The sequence below is a fragment of the Entelurus aequoreus genome, linkage group LG01 (assembly GCF_033978785.1).
Source record: "Entelurus aequoreus isolate RoL-2023_Sb linkage group LG01, RoL_Eaeq_v1.1, whole genome shotgun sequence".
NCBI lineage: Eukaryota > Metazoa > Chordata > Actinopteri > Syngnathiformes > Syngnathidae > Entelurus > Entelurus aequoreus.
In genome coordinates this window covers 75,837,966-75,856,687 of record NC_084731.1, presented here as the reverse complement: position 1 = coordinate 75,856,687, position 18,722 = coordinate 75,837,966, and the positions used below count along the sequence as shown (strand labels likewise).

Below are 18,722 nucleotides of genomic sequence, written 5' to 3'. Positions count from 1 at the left end.
GTATTTTTGTATTTGAAGAAACATTTCATATATTTTTGAATATTTGAACAATTGGAAAAAAGAACTATAATAAGCGCTTAACTTTTATTTTGATATTTCATATTTTGAAAACAAATACATTGTAAACCAAAGCATTTGAGATACATGATTGGTGATTAATGACATGATTGAGCTAATTAATGCTAGTTAAAAGTATTTAAGCTAATTCATGGTTATTTAAGAACACAGTTGAAACCAGTGTGTGTGAATAATACAAGCTATTGGGTCTTGTCTGATCTATTGTTAGGTCAGGTTTTTTGATTGGGTGATTCAAATACCATCTTAATTCCTTGGAGCACCTTGTGTGGAGAGGACGACATCGCCCTTCCAGCCCAGGTGGATGAGAGGCTCCGCAGTCTCTCCAACTCCAACACTGATTCCCCCCATTCCCTAGATCCATCAATCCGATTCCCAGTGCATACTGGGTGGCGAGCTACCTTAGAATCTGGACACTGTGGTGCAGTGTTGACGCCCCCTCCCCCACGGTCTGTGCGGTAGGACAATACTTATACAGTGCACTGTTAGCTACAGAGAAACGGGCCCCAACGAACTATTTAAACAAACTTTGGGAACTTTGAAAAAAGGGTTTCTATTCTGCCGGCTTTTCTTATTCTTGTTCATTATTTTTCATATACTGCAGTTGTTGTAAATTTATATGTGCACTTTTCAATACATGTTTGGCCATTCAACATTCAAGTTCATCGTTGTCTGTGTCATTATTGATATGCAACACTGGCTCTTAAAAACACTAGGATTCTTCTGATACTAGTCCAGTTCGATATTTACACCATTGACTACTACTCACCTGTTTCCTCTATTACTAGTTCGTAACTAGGCTTACAGAATTGGCGAGCTAGCCAGGAGCCAGTAATTTGCATATCAATATTGAAATTGTGTCCAATATGGATTTTGTACAAAACTCTGGTGTTAAAGTCCCGAATGCAGTCATTGCTAGTGGGGTAACCGGTACTAAAGAACAGGATGACCAAGGCATTGATTTTCTTAAGAAATACGGCACTATTGAAAGATCCCTTTACGTTGATGATGATTCGTCCCCGTTTTACAAAAACCTGATCGTTGAATACTCAAACCGCGAAGATGTAGAAATCTTAAAAGCAATTTTGCCTTACAGCAATCACATGATACATGGTGAACACAGTGTTGTTTATACTGTTAAAACATTAGGCAGTGTGTACACTACTGAAATGGGCAGCGACGTTACCAAAACGTTCCTAAATGACCTTAAAACCATAGCTAAGCTAAGTGGCAAAGAGTATGAGGAGGTGCTGCAAGAAATGATGTCCCAGATTGGCAGGGATATTGGAGCTACGAGCCCTGTGACCGAAGAGGACTCAACTGTGCATGTTGAGACCACTTTTGTGACCCCACAGCTCCTTTTCACCGGTGAACAGTCTGAACATCCCCCCATTTCCTCCTCAAATGCCTCTCAGAATAACGTTGGTCTCAATGTCGCTGACTCAGCCCCCATTTCTAGTGAAAGAAGAGCCCCTTTACTTTTAGTAAGTGACTTGAACCCCCCAGAGATACAGAAGGTTGGGGTTGAGCATATTGTGAGAAGGGAAGATGTAAGCTCACACTTGCAGTCTCCAGTAAGGCTCCGTTCCTTTTCCGGCAAGACTCCCAAACCCAACAATGAAACCGATTACGACACTTGGCGCTCACATGTTGAGTTAAATGGGTTATACTTGTATAGCGCTTTTCTACCTTCAAGGTACTCAAAGCGCTTTGACAGTATTTCCACATTCACCCATTCACACACACATTCACACACTGATGAAGGGAGCTGCCATGCAAGGCGCTACCAGCACTCATCAGGAGCAAGGGTGAAGTGTCTTGCCCAAGGACACAACGGACGTGACTAGGATGGTAGAAGGTGGGGATTGAACCCCAGTAACCAGCAACCCTCCGATTGCTGGCACAGCCACTCTACCAACTTCGCCACGCCGTCCTCATGAAAGATCCGAACATGTCCCCTTTCCAAATATCCAGAAGGATTCTGGAAAGCTTGCTTTCACCCGCAGCCGAAGTAGCCAAAGGGCTACGGCCTGATTCACCACCTTTAACCTACCTGCAGCTGCTCGACTCAGCCTTTGGCACCGTCGAGGAGGGAGAAGAGCTTTTTGCACAATTCCTAAATACTTACCAAGATCCTGCTGAAAAGTCCTCCACTTACCTCCATCGGCTGCAGGCAGCTCTTAACCTTGTTGTGAAAAGAGAGGGAGTTGCACCTGAAGAAGTAGACAACCATCTCCTTAAGCAGTTTTGTAGGGGGTGTTTCGATTTTTCTCTGCTTTCTACTCTGCAACTAGACCAAAAGAAAAGCAGCCCACCTTCATTTTCAGCACTCCTGCTAATGGTGCGAACTGAAGAGGATCGGCAGCAGCAGAAATCTATTCGCATGAAAAAACACTTTGGTGCCACAAAACAGCGAGCCCAACTTCAGTCTCAAGGCGCATGTGCTTGGGCTGAGCCAGAAAGGAAAACAGAAGTCAGTCCCAATGTTATTGAGGAACTTATGAGGCAGGTGGCAAGCCTGCAAAGTCAATTAACCACTTTTATGACTCAGAAAAAGAGCAAAGGTTCCAATAAGGGATCTGAAAATTAATCCCAAAGCAAAGTACCAGACAATGCAAATGCAGACACACAGAAGCAGACAAGAGAAAAGCAAAGAGGCAGACCAAGACCCTGGTACTGCTTTAATTGTGGAGAAGATGGGCACATTTCGCCACCATGCACTGAAACTGCAAACCCTGCCCTAGTGGCTAAAAAGAAAAAACAATTAGAAGACAAGCGGCGTGCATGTGAGGCGCAAAACCATCCCAATTCTCATTTAAACGACTAACAGCTCCTGTTGTGGGACAAACAGGTGCTGAAAAGAGTCAACGTCCCCCAGTCGTGAATGTCAAGAGCAAAGCTCAAGTATATAACAACTCAGAACAGTCAGAGAAAACTCATCCATTCAAACTCCCTAAGGGGTTGGTTGGTACCAAGAGTACGGCCTTAGTTAAGGTAAAGGATGAAGCTGTTAACTGTCTACTTGATACGGGATCCCAAGTCACAACTGTTCCCCAATCATTCTATGAACAGCATTTCTCAGAACAAGAAATTAAGCCCCTATACAACCTCCTAGAAGTGGAGGGAGCGGCAGGTCAATTTGTTCCCTACATAGGTTACATTGAATTGGCTATAACTTTTACAAAAGAGTTTGTAGGGATACCAGTTGATGTAACTACACTTGCTCTGGTAGTCCCCGACATTAAACTCACCACAGAGTCCCTTGTACTGATAGGAACCAATACACTTGATGTCCTGTATGACATCTACTCCAAAGCTGGAATGACACACCAGCCGATTCCACATGGCTACAGAGCAGTCCTCAAAATACTTGAGGTGAGACACCAACAGACGAGCAACACTGTGCCTCGTTGTGCAGTGAGGCTGCAAGGAAAGAGTACACAAGTTATCCCAGCTGGAGAAACTGTTGTACTGGAAGGAATTGCTCCATTGGATGGAGTACAGAATGAAAAGTCTGTTGTCATTGAACAACCAGCTTCACCTTCCTTACCAGGGGGCTTACTAGTGAAAGCTGGCTTGGTAGATCTCCCCCAACGGGAGCCTTACAAGCTACCGGTTGTAATCTGTAACGAGTCCAACCACGATATTGTCATTCCTGCAAAATGTACAATAGCAGAGATCTGTACTTACCAGAGTATTCTGTTAAAAGAACACAGTGTCAAGTCAGCAGAACCTTCCCAAAACCCCACCATAGCCTTTAACTTTGGTGAATCCCCAGTTCCCCCTGAGTGGAAGGAACGCATCACTCTGCAGCTTAACAACATGCCTGATGTGTTTGCGCAACATGACCTGGACTTTGGCCGAACGGATAAAGTAAGACCCCACATAAAGCTCTCAGACGAAGCTCCTTTCAAACAGCGTGCTCGACCGATACACCCACAGGATATCGAAGCTGTTCGAAAACACATTCAAGAGCTTCTCGAATCTGGAGTTATCAGAGAGTCTGAGTCTCCATTCTCTTCACCAATTGTGGTGGTCAGAAAAAAGAACGGCCAAGTCCGGTTGTGTATTGATTACCGACGTCTGAATCTTCAGACCATAAAAGACGCATACTCTCTCCCAAAACTAGAGGACACCTTCTGTGCGCTGAATGGCTCCCAGTGGTTTTCTGTCCTCGATTTGAAATCAGGATTTTATCAGATAGAAGTTGAGGAGGCAGATAAACCAAAGACTGCTTTTGTTTGCCCCCTTGGCTTCTGGGAGTTCAACCGCATGCCTCAAGGTGTGACAAATGCCCCTAGTACATTTCAAAGATTAATGGAAAAGTGCATGGGAGATATGCACCTGAAGGATGTGCTAGTCTTTATTGACGACTTGATTGTGTTCTCAAAAACCCTAGAGGAACACGAAGAGAGGCTGATGAAAGTACTCTCTCGCCTCAAAGAATTTGGTCTTAAACTGTCCCCGGAAAAGTGTGTCTTCTTCCAAACATCAGTTCGTTACCTTGGCCACGTAGTGTCCAGGAACGGAGTTGAGACCGATCCGGAGAAGATCACAGCCCTTAAGACTTGGCCAGTTCCCCAGAACTTACGAGAACTAAGATCATTTCTCGGGTTCGCTGGGTACTATAGGAGATATGTGAAGGGCTGCTCCAGTATCGTCAAGCCACTTCACGACCTAACCTCTGGCTACCCTCCTTCTCAAAGGAAAGCCAAACTAAAACAGAAATCAGATCAGTACCGAAATCCGAAAGAGCTCTTTGGAGAGCGGTGGACCCCTGCTTGTCAGCACGCATTCAAGCTGGTTATTCATAACCTCACCACTGCCCCTGTGTTGGGTTTTGCGGATCCCCGAGAGCCCTATATACTTCACACCGATGCCAGCACCACCGGGCTCGGTGCTGTCCTGTATCAGGAGCAGGGAGACCAACTTCGAGTGATTGGCTATGCAAGCAGAGGGCTGTCACGAAGTGAGAGTCGCTACCCAGCGCATAAATTAGAATTTCTGGCACTGAAATGGTCAGTCACTGAAAAGTTCAGCGATTACTTATACGGCAACCATTTCACTGTCATTACCGACAGTAATCCCCTGACATATATATTGACATCCGCAAAACTGGATGCGACGAGTTATAAATGGCTGGTAGCGCTGTCTACATTCTCGTTCAAACTTCTCTATCGCCCTGGAAAGCAGAATGGTGATGCAGACGGCTTGTCTCGCAGACCTCATGGGGAGTTGGCAGATGATCACAAATCTCAAAAAGAGAGAGAACGTATTCTCCAATTTACCCAAGACCACCTTTCTGATCCAGACAACATTGATGCGGTGGACCAAGAAGTTGTGCAAGCAATCTGCGAGAGGCAACTCATCTACAGTGTCAACCCTGATGACCCCAGTAGTGCAGATAATGTCGCCTTAGTTGAATGTCTTGCCATCTCCGCTGATGCTGTACGTGACAGCTATGGACAAGAGTATCAGTCTGGAGGGTTGCCAGTTATCCCCCATCTAACTGAGACAGAGCTAATAGACAAACAGAGAGCTGATCAGTGTATAAGGCATGTCATCACTCAAATTGAAAACGGTGACAAACCACCCCCCACTTTACGAAGTGAACTCCCTGACCTCCCACTACTTCTGAGAGAGTTAAACCGCCTTGAGCTAATAGATAACATCCTATACAGGCGACGCCAAGAAGGTCCCAAGACAACTTACCAGCTTGTACTCCCAGCTGAGCTCCGTGATACAGTCCTGACCAGCTTACATGATCACATGGGTCATATGGGAGTGGACCGTACAATGGATCTTGTAAGGACCAGGTTCTATTGGCCGAGGATGGCTGTAGATGTGGAGAGGAAGGTGAGGACTTGTGGAAGATGTGTACGGAGGAAGGCACAGCCTGAGAGAGCTGCACCCCTAGTAAACATTGAAACCACAAGACCTCTTGAGCTCCTTTGCATGGACTATCTCTCTCTCGAACCTGACAAAAGTGGAACCAAGGACATTCTAGTGATCACGGACCACTTTACCAAATTTGCGGTTGCTATTCCAACATCTAACCAAAAGGCCCGCACAGTTGCAAAGTGTCTGTGGGAAAACTTTATGGTACATTACGGAATGCCAGAGAAATTACATAGTGACCAGGGACCAGATTTTGAATCTCGGTTGATAAAAGAGTTCTGTCAAGTGGCTGGCATACACAAAGTAAGGACAACCCCTTATCACCCCAGGGGAAACCCTGTTGAGCGATTTAATCGCACCTTACTAAACATGCTAGGCACTCTTCAGAACCAGGATAAGTCCCGTTGGCGTGACTTCGTCAAACCCCTAGTCCACGCCTACAATTGCACCAGAAATGATGTGACAGGCTTCACTCCATACGAGCTAATGTTTGGGCGCCAGCCTCGCCTGCCGGTTGATTTGGCGTTCGGATTGCCGGTGCGTGAAGGTCGACCTACATCACACTCTGACTATGTGCAAAATCTCAAGTCACGGCTTGAAGAAAGCTACAAAATAGCCATGGACAATGCTGCTAAGATAGCGCACAAGAACAAAACAAGATTTGACAGACGTGTAACTGCCTCAGACTTGGAAGTTGGAGACCGAGTATTAATCAGAAATGTCCGCATCCGTGGGAAACATAAGATCTCAGACAAATGGGAGTCAACTATCCATGTAGTTGTGAGCAGAGCAGGTACTCTCCCTGTCTATACGTTCAAACCCGAAAACAAGGATGGTCCTCTCAGGACACTGCATAGAGATTTACTTCTCCCATGTGGATACTTGCCTACAGGGGAAAACATTGAGCCTGCCCAGCAGTCTGCAAGACGCAGACCAGCAACTCGTGCAAACCCAGCTGTGGATGCTGATCATTCCCTGGAAGAAGAAGAGGAGGATGATAATCTCACTCCAGTCTACTGGTTTAGAGAATCACCAAACCCTCAGGTCCCCACCATCCATGAAAGTCCAGTACCGCCTGATCCATCTATGTCTACCGAGCAATATACAAAGCATGCTAAACCTCCAGGCATATGTCCTGTCGAGAATTCAGTAAATGCTCACGATGTTGATTGCAATCCTGGAAGTGACAACCCACCTGATATGTCCGATGGTACATCAGATAGTCCCCTGGTGCTTGACGAATCTACCAGGCCTCAGGGTGACACCGAGTACTTACCTACTGAAGAAATAATTCCTACCGAACAAGAACTAAACCCAAATGAAAGTGACTTACCTGATACTGAATGTTCTGTCGAAAACAGCAACTTACCTGGAAATGAAGAACACGAGGAGAGAGAAATGGACAAGTTGGATGAAACGGAAACAGCAACTGAAGAGACAGAGGAACAAACAGGCATGGATACCTCTATCAGGAGATCAGAGAGAAGTCATCAGCCTTCAAAGCGTCTTGACTATGTCGAACTTGGAAATCCCTTGGTCACAGTGGTGAAATCATTCTTCCATGGGCTTACCACAGTTTTGGCCGATGCTCTAAGTGAGACTGAGAACAATCCCCTTGCCCCATCCCGTCAAATGATAACTGTTTAAGTTATTGCTAATAACTAATTTGTTACCATGCACAGGGACGTACATGAGTTCAGGAGGGGAGGGTGTAACCCAGGCTTGAAAACACCATATGCCTGGAGTTGAAATAATTAATTTGAGTTAAAATAATTCATTTAGTAACGATACATTCATTTCAGTTAAATAACTAAGTGTTAAAACATGTACAAACTAATCTGCACTTTACGTTATTCATTTATATTTTTAACCTGCTCTACAAGTTGTTAAAATAGAAAATACACAATATACATAAAAATGTTGACACAAACATGGTGTCTTAACAGAAATTGCAGAGGTAAAAATTACCTGTCTCCATGATTGTCACCTCTAGAGGGCAATCAGTGAGCCTGTGAGCCCTTCCGTGTCACTCGTTTTATGACGCAACTTCCTGTAGTGTGGAAGAAGAGAAACTCCCCTTCCGGTTTTGTTGGTACATGCGTGGCAATGCAAACACACGCGGAGAACCTGTCGATCAATCCTTGACCATCCACTCGGTAAGGCTTGAAAATAAGCTTGCAATTCGATCCATCCACATTTCTAATGTTGTTATACAACTTTTGATCCGTATATTGTGTTGTTTGAACCTTGTAGAGCAGTGTGACATCAGAGTGTAATATTCACTGACTGATATCCTGTGTGCAGTCATTTCACTTGATCAGCGGGGAGTGAATAACAATGATGTGATGTTTTATTTGAGCCATAAGTGTTGGTGATATTTATTTTGTTCATGTTTACAGCACATGCTAGGAACACTGTGATTATTTTTGTTTTACTGAAGTAATAGATTACTGAGTACTTTTGATTTAGTGATTGAAGGGGTAATTTTTAGTGCATCTCTCACCTGTGCTAGCAAGGGAGAGATTTAGCACGTTGTAACCTTATATACCTCCAAGTTGCTACACAAAAGTCCATTTTGAGCATTAATGTGAACTTTGTGCAATTAACCTACCTCGTTTAATTGTGAACTTAAAGGTGCATTTAAATAGTATTTGTATTTTTGTATTTGAAGAAACATTTCATATATTTTTGAATATTTGAACAATTGGAAAAAAGAACTATAATAAGCGCTTAACTTTTATTTTGATATTTCATATTTTGAAAACAAATACATTGTAAACCAAAGCATTTGAGATACATGATTGGTGATTAATGACATGATTGAGCTAATTAATGCTAGTTAAAAGTATTTAAGCTAATTCATGGTTATTTAAGAACACAGTTGAAACCAGTGTGTGTGAATAATACAAGCTATTGGGTCTTGTCTGATCTATTGTTAGGTCAGGTTTTTTGATTGGGTGATTCAAATACCATCTTAATTCCTTGGAGCACCTTGTGTGGAGAGGACGACATTGCCCTTCCAGCCCAGGTGGATGAGAGGCTCCGCAGTCTCTCCAACTCCAACACTGATTCCCCCCATTCCCTAGATCCATCAATCCGATTCCCAGTGCATACTGGGTGGCGAGCTACCTTAGAATCTGGACACTGTGGTGCAGTGTTGACGCCCCCTCCCCCACGGTCTGTGCGGTAGGACAATACTTATACAGTGCACTGTTAGCTACAGAGAAACGGGCCCCAACGAACTATTTAAACAAACTTTGGGAACTTTGAAAAAAGGGTTTCTATTCTGCCGGCTTTTCTTATTCTTGTTCATTATTTTTCATATACTGCAGTTGTTGTAAATTTATATGTGCACTTTTCAATACATGTTTGGCCATTCAACATTCAAGTTCATCGTTGTCTGTGTCATTATTGATATGCAACACTGGCTCTTAAAAACACTAGGATTCTTCTGATACTAGTCCAGTTCGATATTTACACCATTGATTACTACTCACCTGTTTCCTCTATTACTAGTTCGTAACTAGGGTTACAGAATTGGCGAGCTAGCCAGGAGCCAGTAATTTGCATATCAATATTGAAATTGTGTCCAATATGGATTTTGTACAAAACTCTGGTGTTAAAGTCCCGAATGCAGTCATTGCTAGTGGGGTAACCGGTACCAAAGAACAGGATGACCAAGTCATTGATTTTCTTAAGAAATACGGCACTATTGAAAGATCCCTTTACGTTGATGATGATTCGTCCCCGTTTTACAAAAACCTGATCGTTGAATACTCAAACCGCGAAGATGTAGAAATCTTAAAAGCAATTTTGCCTTACAGCAATCACATGATACGTGGTGAACACAGTGTTGTTTATACTGTTAAAACATTAGGCAGTGTGTACACTACTGAAATGGGCAGCGACGTTACCAAAACGTTCCTAAATGACCTTAAAACCATAGCTAAGCTAAGTGGCAAAGAGTATGAGGAGGTGCTGCAAGAAATGATGTCCCAGATTGGCAGGGATATTGGAGCTACGAGCCCTGTGACCGAAGAGGACTCAACTGTGCATGTTGAGACCACTTTTGTGACCCCACAGCTCCTTTTCACCGGTGAACAGTCTGAACATCCCCCCATTTCATCCTCAAATGCCTCTCAGAATAACGTTGGTCTCAATGTCGCTGACTCAGCCCCCATTTCTAGTGAAAGAAGAGCCCCTTTACTTTTAGTAAGTGACTTGAACCCCCCAGAGATACAGAAGGTTGTGGTTGAGCATATTGTGAGAAGGGAAGATGTAACCTCACACTTGCAGTCTCCAGTAAGGCTCCGTTCCTTTTCCGGCAAGACTCCCAAACCCAACAATGAAACCGATTACGACACTTGGCGCTCACATGTTGAGTTAAATGGGTTATACTTGTATAGCGCTTTTCTACCTTCAAGGTACTCAAAGCGCTTTGACAGTATTTCCACATTCACCCATTCACACCCACATTCACACACTGATGAAGGGAGCTGCCATGCAAGGCGCTACCAGCACTCACCAGGAGCAAGGGTGAAGTGTCTTGCCCAAGGACACAACGGACGTGACTAGGATGGTAGAAGGTGGGGATTGAACCCCAGTAACCAGCAACCCTCCGATTGCTGGCACAGCCACTCTACCAACTTCGCCACGCCGTCCTCATGAAAGATCCGAGCATGTCCCCTTTCCAAATATCCAGAAGGATTCTGGAAAGCTTGCTTTCACCCGCAGCCGAAGTAGTCAAAGGGCTACGGCCTGATTCACCACCTTTAACCTACCTGCAGCTGCTCGACTCAGCCTTTGGCACCGTCGAGGAGGGAGAAGAGCTTTTTGCACAATTCCTAAATACTTACCAAGATCCTGCTGAAAAGTCCTCCACTTACCTCCATCGGCTGCAGGCAGCTCTTAACCTTGTTGTGAAAAGAGAGGGAGTTGCACCTGAAGAAGTAGACAACCATCTCCTTAAGCAGTTTTGTAGGGGGTGTTTCGATTTTTCTCTGCTTTCTACTCTGCAACTAGACCAAAAGAAAAGCAGCCCACCTTCATTTTCAGCACTCCTGCTAATGGTGCGAACTGAAGAGGATCGGCAGCAGCAGAAATCTATTCGCATGAAAAAACACTTTGGTGCCACAAAACAGCGAGCCCAACTTCAGTCTCAAGGCGCATGTGCTTGGGCTGAGCCAGAAAGGAAAACAGAAGTCAGTCCCAATGTTATTGAGGAACTTATGAGGCAGGTGGCCAGCCTGCAAAGTCAATTAACCACTTTTATGACTCAGAAAAAGAGCAAAGGTTCCAATAAGGGAGCTGAAAATAAATCCCAAAGCAAAGTACCAGACAATGCAAATGCAGACACACAGAAGCAGACAAGAGAAAAGCAAAGAGGCAGACCAAGACCCTGGTACTGCTTTAATTGTGGAGAAGATGGGCACATTTCGCCACCATACACTGAAACTGCAAACCCTGCCCTAGTGGCTAAAAAGAAAAAACAATTAGAAGACAAGCGGCGTGCATGGGAGGCGCAAAACCATCCCAATTCTCATTTAAACGACTAACAGCTCCTGTTGTGGGACAAACAGGTGCTGAAAAGAGTCAACGTCCCCCAGTCGTGAATGTCAAGAGCAAAGCTCAAGTATATAACAACTCAGAACAGTCAGAGAAAACTCATCCATTCAAACTCCCTAAGGGGTTGGTTGGTACCAAGAGTACGGCCTTAGTTAAGGTAAAGGATGAAGATGTTAAGTGTCTACTTGATACGGGATCCCAAGTCACAACTGTTCCCCAATCATTCTATGAACAGCATTTCTCAGAACAAGAAATTAAGCCCCTATACAACCTCCTAGAAGTGGAGGGAGCGGCAGGTCAATTTGTTCCCTACATAGGTTACATTGAATTGGCTATAACTTTTCCAAAAGAGTTTGTAGGGATACCAGTTGATGTAACTACACTTGCTCTGGTAGTCCCCGACATTAAACTCACCACAGAGTCCCTTGTACTGATAGGAACCAATACACTTGATGTCCTGTATGACATCTACTCCAAAGCTGGAATGACACACCAGCCGATTCCACATGGCTACAGAGCAGTCCTCAAAATACTTGAGGTGAGACACCAACAGACGAGCAACACTGTGCCTCGTTGTGCAGTGAGGCTGCAAGGAAAGAGTACACAAGTTATCCCAGCTGGAGAAACTGTTGTACTGGAAGGAATTGCTCCATTGGATGGAGTACAGAATGACAAGTCTGTTGTCATTGAACAACCAGCTTCACCTTCCTTACCAGGGGGCTTACTAGTGAAAGCTGGCTTGGTAGATCTCCCCCAACGGGAGCCTTACAAGCTACCGGTTGTAATCTGTAACGAGTCCAACCACGATATTGTCATTCCTGCAAAATGTACAATAGCAGAGATCTGTACTTACCAGAGTATTCTGTTAAAAGAACACAGTGTCAAGTCAGCAGAACCTTCCCAAAACCCCACCATAGCCTTTAACTTTGGTGAATCCCCAGTTCCCCCTGAGTGGAAGGAACGCATCACTCTGCAGCTTAACAACATGCCTGATGTGTTTGCGCAACATGACCTGGACTTTGGCCGAACGGATAAAGTAAGACCCCACATAAAGCTCTCAGACGAAGCTCCTTTCAAACAGCGTGCTCGACCGATACACCCACAGGATATCGAAGTTGTTCGAAAACACATTCAAGAGCTTCTCGAATCTGGAGTTATCAGAGAGTCTGAGTCTCCATTCTCTTCACCAATTGTGGTGGTCAGAAAAAAGAACGGCCAAGTCCGGTTGTGTATTGATTACCGACGTCTGAATCTTCAGACCATAAAAGACGCATACTCTCTCCCAAAACTAGAGGACACCTTCTGTGCGCTGAATGGCTCCCAGTGGTTTTCTGTCCTCGATTTGAAATCAGGATTTTATCAGATAGAAGTTGAGGAGGCAGATAAACCAAAGACTGCTTTTGTTTGCCCCCTTGGCTTCTGGGAGTTCAACCGCATGCCTCAAGGTGTGACAAATGCCCCTAGTACATTTCAAAGATTAATGGAAAAGTGCATGGGAGATATGCACCTGAAGGATGTGCTAGTCTTTATTGACGACTTGATTGTGTTCTCAAAAACCCTAGAGGAACACGAAGAGAGGCTGATGAAAGTACTCTCTCGCCTCAAAGAATTTGGTCTTAAACTGTCCCCGGAAAAGTGTGTCTTCTTCCAAACATCAGTTCGTTACCTTGGCCACGTAGTGTCCAGGAAAGGAGTTGAGACCGATCCGGAGAAGATCACAGCCCTTAAGACTTGGCCAGTTCCCCAGAACTTACGAGAACTAAGATCATTTCTCGGGTTCGCTGGGTACTATAGGAGATATGTGAAGGGCTACTCCAGTATCGTCAAGCCACTTCACGACCTAACCTCTGGCTACCCTCCTTCTCAAAGGAAAGCCAAACTAAAACAGAAATCAGATCAGTACCGAAATCCGAAAGAGCTCTTTGGAGAGCGGTGGACCCCTGCTTGTCAGCACGCATTCAAGCTGGTTATTCATAACCTCACCACTGCCCCTGTGTTGGGTTTTGCGGATCCCCGAGAGCCCTATATACTTCACACCGATGCCAGCACCACCGGGCTCGGTGCTGTCCTGTATCAGGAGCAGGGAGACCAACTTCGAGTGATTGGCTATGCAAGCAGAGGGCTGTCATGAAGTGAGAGTCGCTACCCAGCGCATAAATTAGAATTTCTGGCACTGAAATGGTCAGTCACTGAAAAGTTCAGCGATTACTTATACGGCAACCATTTCACTGTCATTACCGACAGTAATCCCCTGACATATATATTGACATCCGCAAAACTGGATGCGACGAGTTATAGATGGCTGGCAGCGCTGTCTACATTCTCGTTCAAACTTCTCTATCGCCCTGGAAAGCAGAATGGTGATGCAGACGGCTTGTCTCGCAGACCTCATGGGGAGTTGGCAGATGATCACAAATCTCAAAAAGAGAGAGAACGTATTCTCCAATTTACCCAAGACCACCTTTCTGATCCAGACAACATTGATGCGGTGGACCAAGAAGTTGTGCAAGCAATCTGCGAGAGGCAACTCATCTACAGTGTCAACCCTGATGACCCCAGTAGTGCAGATAATGTCGCCTTAGTTGAATGTCTTGCCATCTCCGCTGATGCTGTACGTGACAGCTATGGACAAGAGTATCAGTCTGGAGGGTTGCCAGTTATCCCCCATCTAACTGAGACAGAGCTAATAGACAAACAGAGAGCTGATCAGTGTATAAGGCATGTCATCACTCAAATTGAAAACGGTGACAAACCACCCCCCACTTTACGAAGTGAACTCCCTGACCTCCCACTACTCCTGAGAGAGTTAAACTGCCTTGAGCTAATAGATAACATCCTATACAGGCGACGCCAAGAAGGTCCCAAGACAACTTACCAGCTTGTACTCCCAGCTGAGCTCCGTGATACAGTCCTGACCAGCTTACATGATCACATGGGTCATATGGGAGTGGACCGTACAATGGATCTTGTAAGGACCAGGTTCTATTGGCCGAGGATGGCTGTAGATGTGGAGAGGAAGGTGAGGACTTGTGGAAGATGTGTACGGAGGAAGGCACAGCCTGAGAGAGCTGCACCCCTAGTAAACATTGAAACCACAAGACCTCTTGAGCTCCTTTGCATGGACTATCTCTCTCTCGAACCTGACAAAAGTTGAACCAAGGACATTCTAGTGATCACGGACCACTTTACCAAATTTGCGGTTGCTATTCCAACATCTAACCAAAAGGCCCGCACAGTTGCAAAGTGTCTGTGGGAAAACTTTATGGTACATTACGGAATGCCAGAGAAATTACATAGTGACCAGGGACCAGATTTTGAATCTCGGTTGATAAAAGAGTTCTGTCAAGTTGCTGGCATACACAAAGTAAGGACAACCCCTTATCACCCCAGGGGAAACCCTGTTGAGCGATTTAATCGCACCTTACTAAACATGCTAGGCACTCTTCAGAACCAGGATAAGTCCCGTTGGCGTGACTTCGTCAAACCCCTAGTCCACGCCTACAATTGCACCAGAAATGATGTGACAGGCTTCACTCCATACGAGCTAATGTTTGGGCGCCAACCTCGCCTGCCGGTTGATTTGGCGTTCGGATTGCCGGTGCGTGAAGGTCGACCTACATCACACTCTGACTATGTGCAAAATCTCAAGTCACGGCTTGAAGAAAGCTACAAAATAGCCATGGACAATGCTGCTAAGATAGCGCACAAGAACAAAACAAGATTTGACAGACGTGTAACTGCCTCAGACTTGGAAGTTGGAGACCGAGTATTAATCAGAAATGTCCGCATCCGTGGGAAACATAAGATCTCAGACAAATGGGAGTCAACTATCCATGTAGTTGTGAGCAGAGCAGGTACTCTCCCTGGCTATACGTTCAAACCCGAAAACAAGGATGGTCCTCTCAGGACACTGCATAGAGATTTACTTCTCCCATGTGGATACTTGCCTACAGGGGAAAACATTGAGCCTGCCCAGCAGTCTGCAAGACGCAGACCAGCAACTCGTGCAAACCCAGCTGTGGATGCTGATCATTCCCTGGAAGAAGAAGAGGAGGATGATAATCTCACTCCAGTCTACTGGTTTAGAGAATCACCAAACCCTCAGGTCCCCACCATCCATGAAAGTCCAGTACCCGCCTGATCCATCTATGTCTACCGAGCAATATACAAAGCATGCTAAACCTCCAGGCATATGTCCTGTCGAGAATTCAGTAAATGCCCACGATGTTGATTGCAATCCTGGAAGTGACAACCCACCTGATATGTCCGATGGTACATCAGATAGTCCCCTGGTGCTTAACGAATCTACCAGGCCTCAGGGTGACACCGAGTACTTACCTACTGAAGAAATAATTCCTACCGAACAAGAACTAAACCCAAATGAAAGTGACTTACCTGATACTGAATGTTCTGTCGAAAACAGCAACTTACCTGGAAATGAAGAACATGAGAGAGAAATGGACAAGTTGGATGAAACGGAAACAGCAACTGAAGAGACAGAGGAACAAACAGGCATGGATACCTCTGTCAGGAGATCAGAGAGAAGTCATCAGCCTTCAAAGCGTCTTGACTATGTCGAACTTGGAAATCCCTTGGTCACAGTGGTGAAATCATTCTTCCATGGGCTTACCACAGTTTTGGCCGATGCTCTAAGTGAGGCTGAGAACAATCCCCTTGCCCCATCCCGTCAAATGATAACTGTTTAAGTTATTGCTAATAACTAATTTGTTACCATGCACAGGGACGTACATGAGTTCAGGAGGGGAGGGTGTAACCCAGGCTTGAAAACACCATATGCCTGGAGTTGAAATAATTCATTTGAGTTAAAATAATTCATTTAGTAACGATACATTCATTTCAGTTAAATAACTAAGTGTTAAAACAGGTACAAACTAATCTGCACTTTACGTTATTCATTTATATTTTTAACCTGCTCTACAAGTTGTTAAAATAGAAAATACACAATATACATAAAAATGTTGACACAAACATGGTGTCTTAACAGAAATTGCAGAGGTTAAAATTACCTGTCTCCATGATTGTCACCTCTAGAGGGCAATCAGTGAGCCCTTCCGTGTCACTCGTTTTATGACACAACTTCCTGTAGTGTGGAAGAAGAGAAACTCCCCTTCCGGTTTTGTCGGTACATGCGTGGCAATGCAAACACACGCGGAGAACCTGTCGATCAATCCTTGGCCATCCACTCGGTAAGGCTTGAAAATAAGCTTGCAATTCGATCCATCCACATTTCTAATGTTGTTATACAACTTTTGATCCGTATATTGTGTTGTTTGAACCTTGTAGAGCAGTGTGACATCCGAGTGTAATATTCACTGACTGATATCCTGTGTGCAGTCATTTCACTTGATCAGCGGTGAGTGAATAACAATGATGTGATGTTTTATTTGAGCCATAAGTGTTGGTGATATTTATTTTGTTCATGTTTACAGCACATGCTAGGAACACTGTGATTATTTTTGTTTTACTGAAGTAATAGATTACTGAGTACTTTTGATTTAGTGATTGAAGGGGTAATTTTTAGTGCATCTCTCACCTGTGCTAGCAAGGGAGAGATTTAGCACGTTGTAACCTTATATACCTCCAAGTTGCTACACAAAAGTCCATTTTGAGCATTAATGTGAACTTTGTGCAATTAACCTACCTCGTTTAATTGTGAACTTAAAGGTGCATTTAAATAATATTTGTATTTTTGAATTTGAAGAAACATTTCATATATTTTTTAATATTTGAACAATTGGAGAAAAGAACTATAATAAGCGCTTAACTTTTATTTTGATATTTCATATTTTGAAAACAAATACATTGTAAACCAAAGCATTTGAGATACATGATTGGTGATTAATGACATGATTGAGCTAATTAATGCTAGTTAAAAGTATTTAAGGCAGCACGGTGGCAGAGGGGTTAGTGCGTCTGCCTCACAATACGAAGGTCCTGAGTAGTCTTGGGTTCAATCCCGGCCTCGGGATCTTTCTGTGTGGAGTTTGCATGTCCTCCCCGTGACTGCGTGGGTTCCCTCCGGGCACTCCGGCTTCCTCCCACCTCCAAAAGACATGCACCTGGGGATAGGTTGATTGGCAACACTAAATTGGCCCTAGTGTGTGAATGTGAGTGCGAATGTTTTCTGTCTATCTGTGTTGGCCCTGCGATGAGGTGGCGACTTGTCCAGGGTGTACCCCGCCTTCCGCCCGATTGTAGCTGAGATAGGCTCCAGCGACCCCAAAGGGAATAAGCGGTAGAAAAAAAAAAAATGGATGGAAAAGTATTTAAGCTAATTCATGGTTATTTAAGAACACAGTTGAAACCAGTGTGTGTGAATAATACAAGCTATTGGGTCTTGTCTGATCTATTGTTAGGTCAGGTTTTTTGATTGGGTGATTCAAATACCATCTTAATTCCTTGGAGCACCTTGTGTGGAGAGGACGACATCGCCCTTCCAGCCCAGGTGGATGAGAGGCTCCGCAGTCTCTCCAACTCCAACACTGATTCCCCCCATTCCCTAGATCCATCAATCCGATTCCCAGTGCATACTGGGTGGCGAGCTACCTTAGAATCTGGACACTGTGGTGCAGTGTTGACGTCCCCTTCCCCCACGGTCTGTGCGGTAGGACAATACTTATACAGTGCACTGTTAGCTACAGAGAAACGGGCCCCAACGAACTATTTAAACAAACTTTGGGAACTTTGAAAAAAGGGTTTCTATTCTGCCGGCTTTTTTTATTCTTGTTCATTATTTTTCATATACTGCAGTTGTTGTAAATTTATATGTGCACTTTTCAATACATGTTTGGCCATTCAACATTCAAGTTCATCGTTGTCTGTGTCATTATTGATATGCAACACTGGCTCTTAAAAACACTAGGATTCTTCTGATACTAGTCCAGTTCGATATTTACACCATTGACTACTACTCACCTGTTTCCTCTATTACTAGTTCGTAACTAGGGTTACACTTTGTTACTTAGAATATGTTCCCCTAGTGTCCAAAAAACTCTAAATTAAGTCTTTGTTACTTAGAATATGTTCCCCTAGTGTCCAAAAAACTCTAAATTAAGTCTTCGTTACTTAGAATATGTTCCCCTAGTGTCCAAAAAAACTCTAAATTAAGTCTTTGTTATTGAGAATATGTTACCCATACTAAAATGTTACCGAAAACATATAAC

The 18,722-nt window shown here is 44.2% G+C and overlaps 1 pseudogene; it reads left to right on the top strand.

Moving 5' to 3' along the window:
• The first annotated feature begins 923 nt into the window (after nt 1-923).
• On the top strand, nt 924-18,401 carry LOC133646025 (uncharacterized; annotated as a pseudogene).
• Nucleotides 18,402-18,722: the final 321 nt, after the last annotated feature.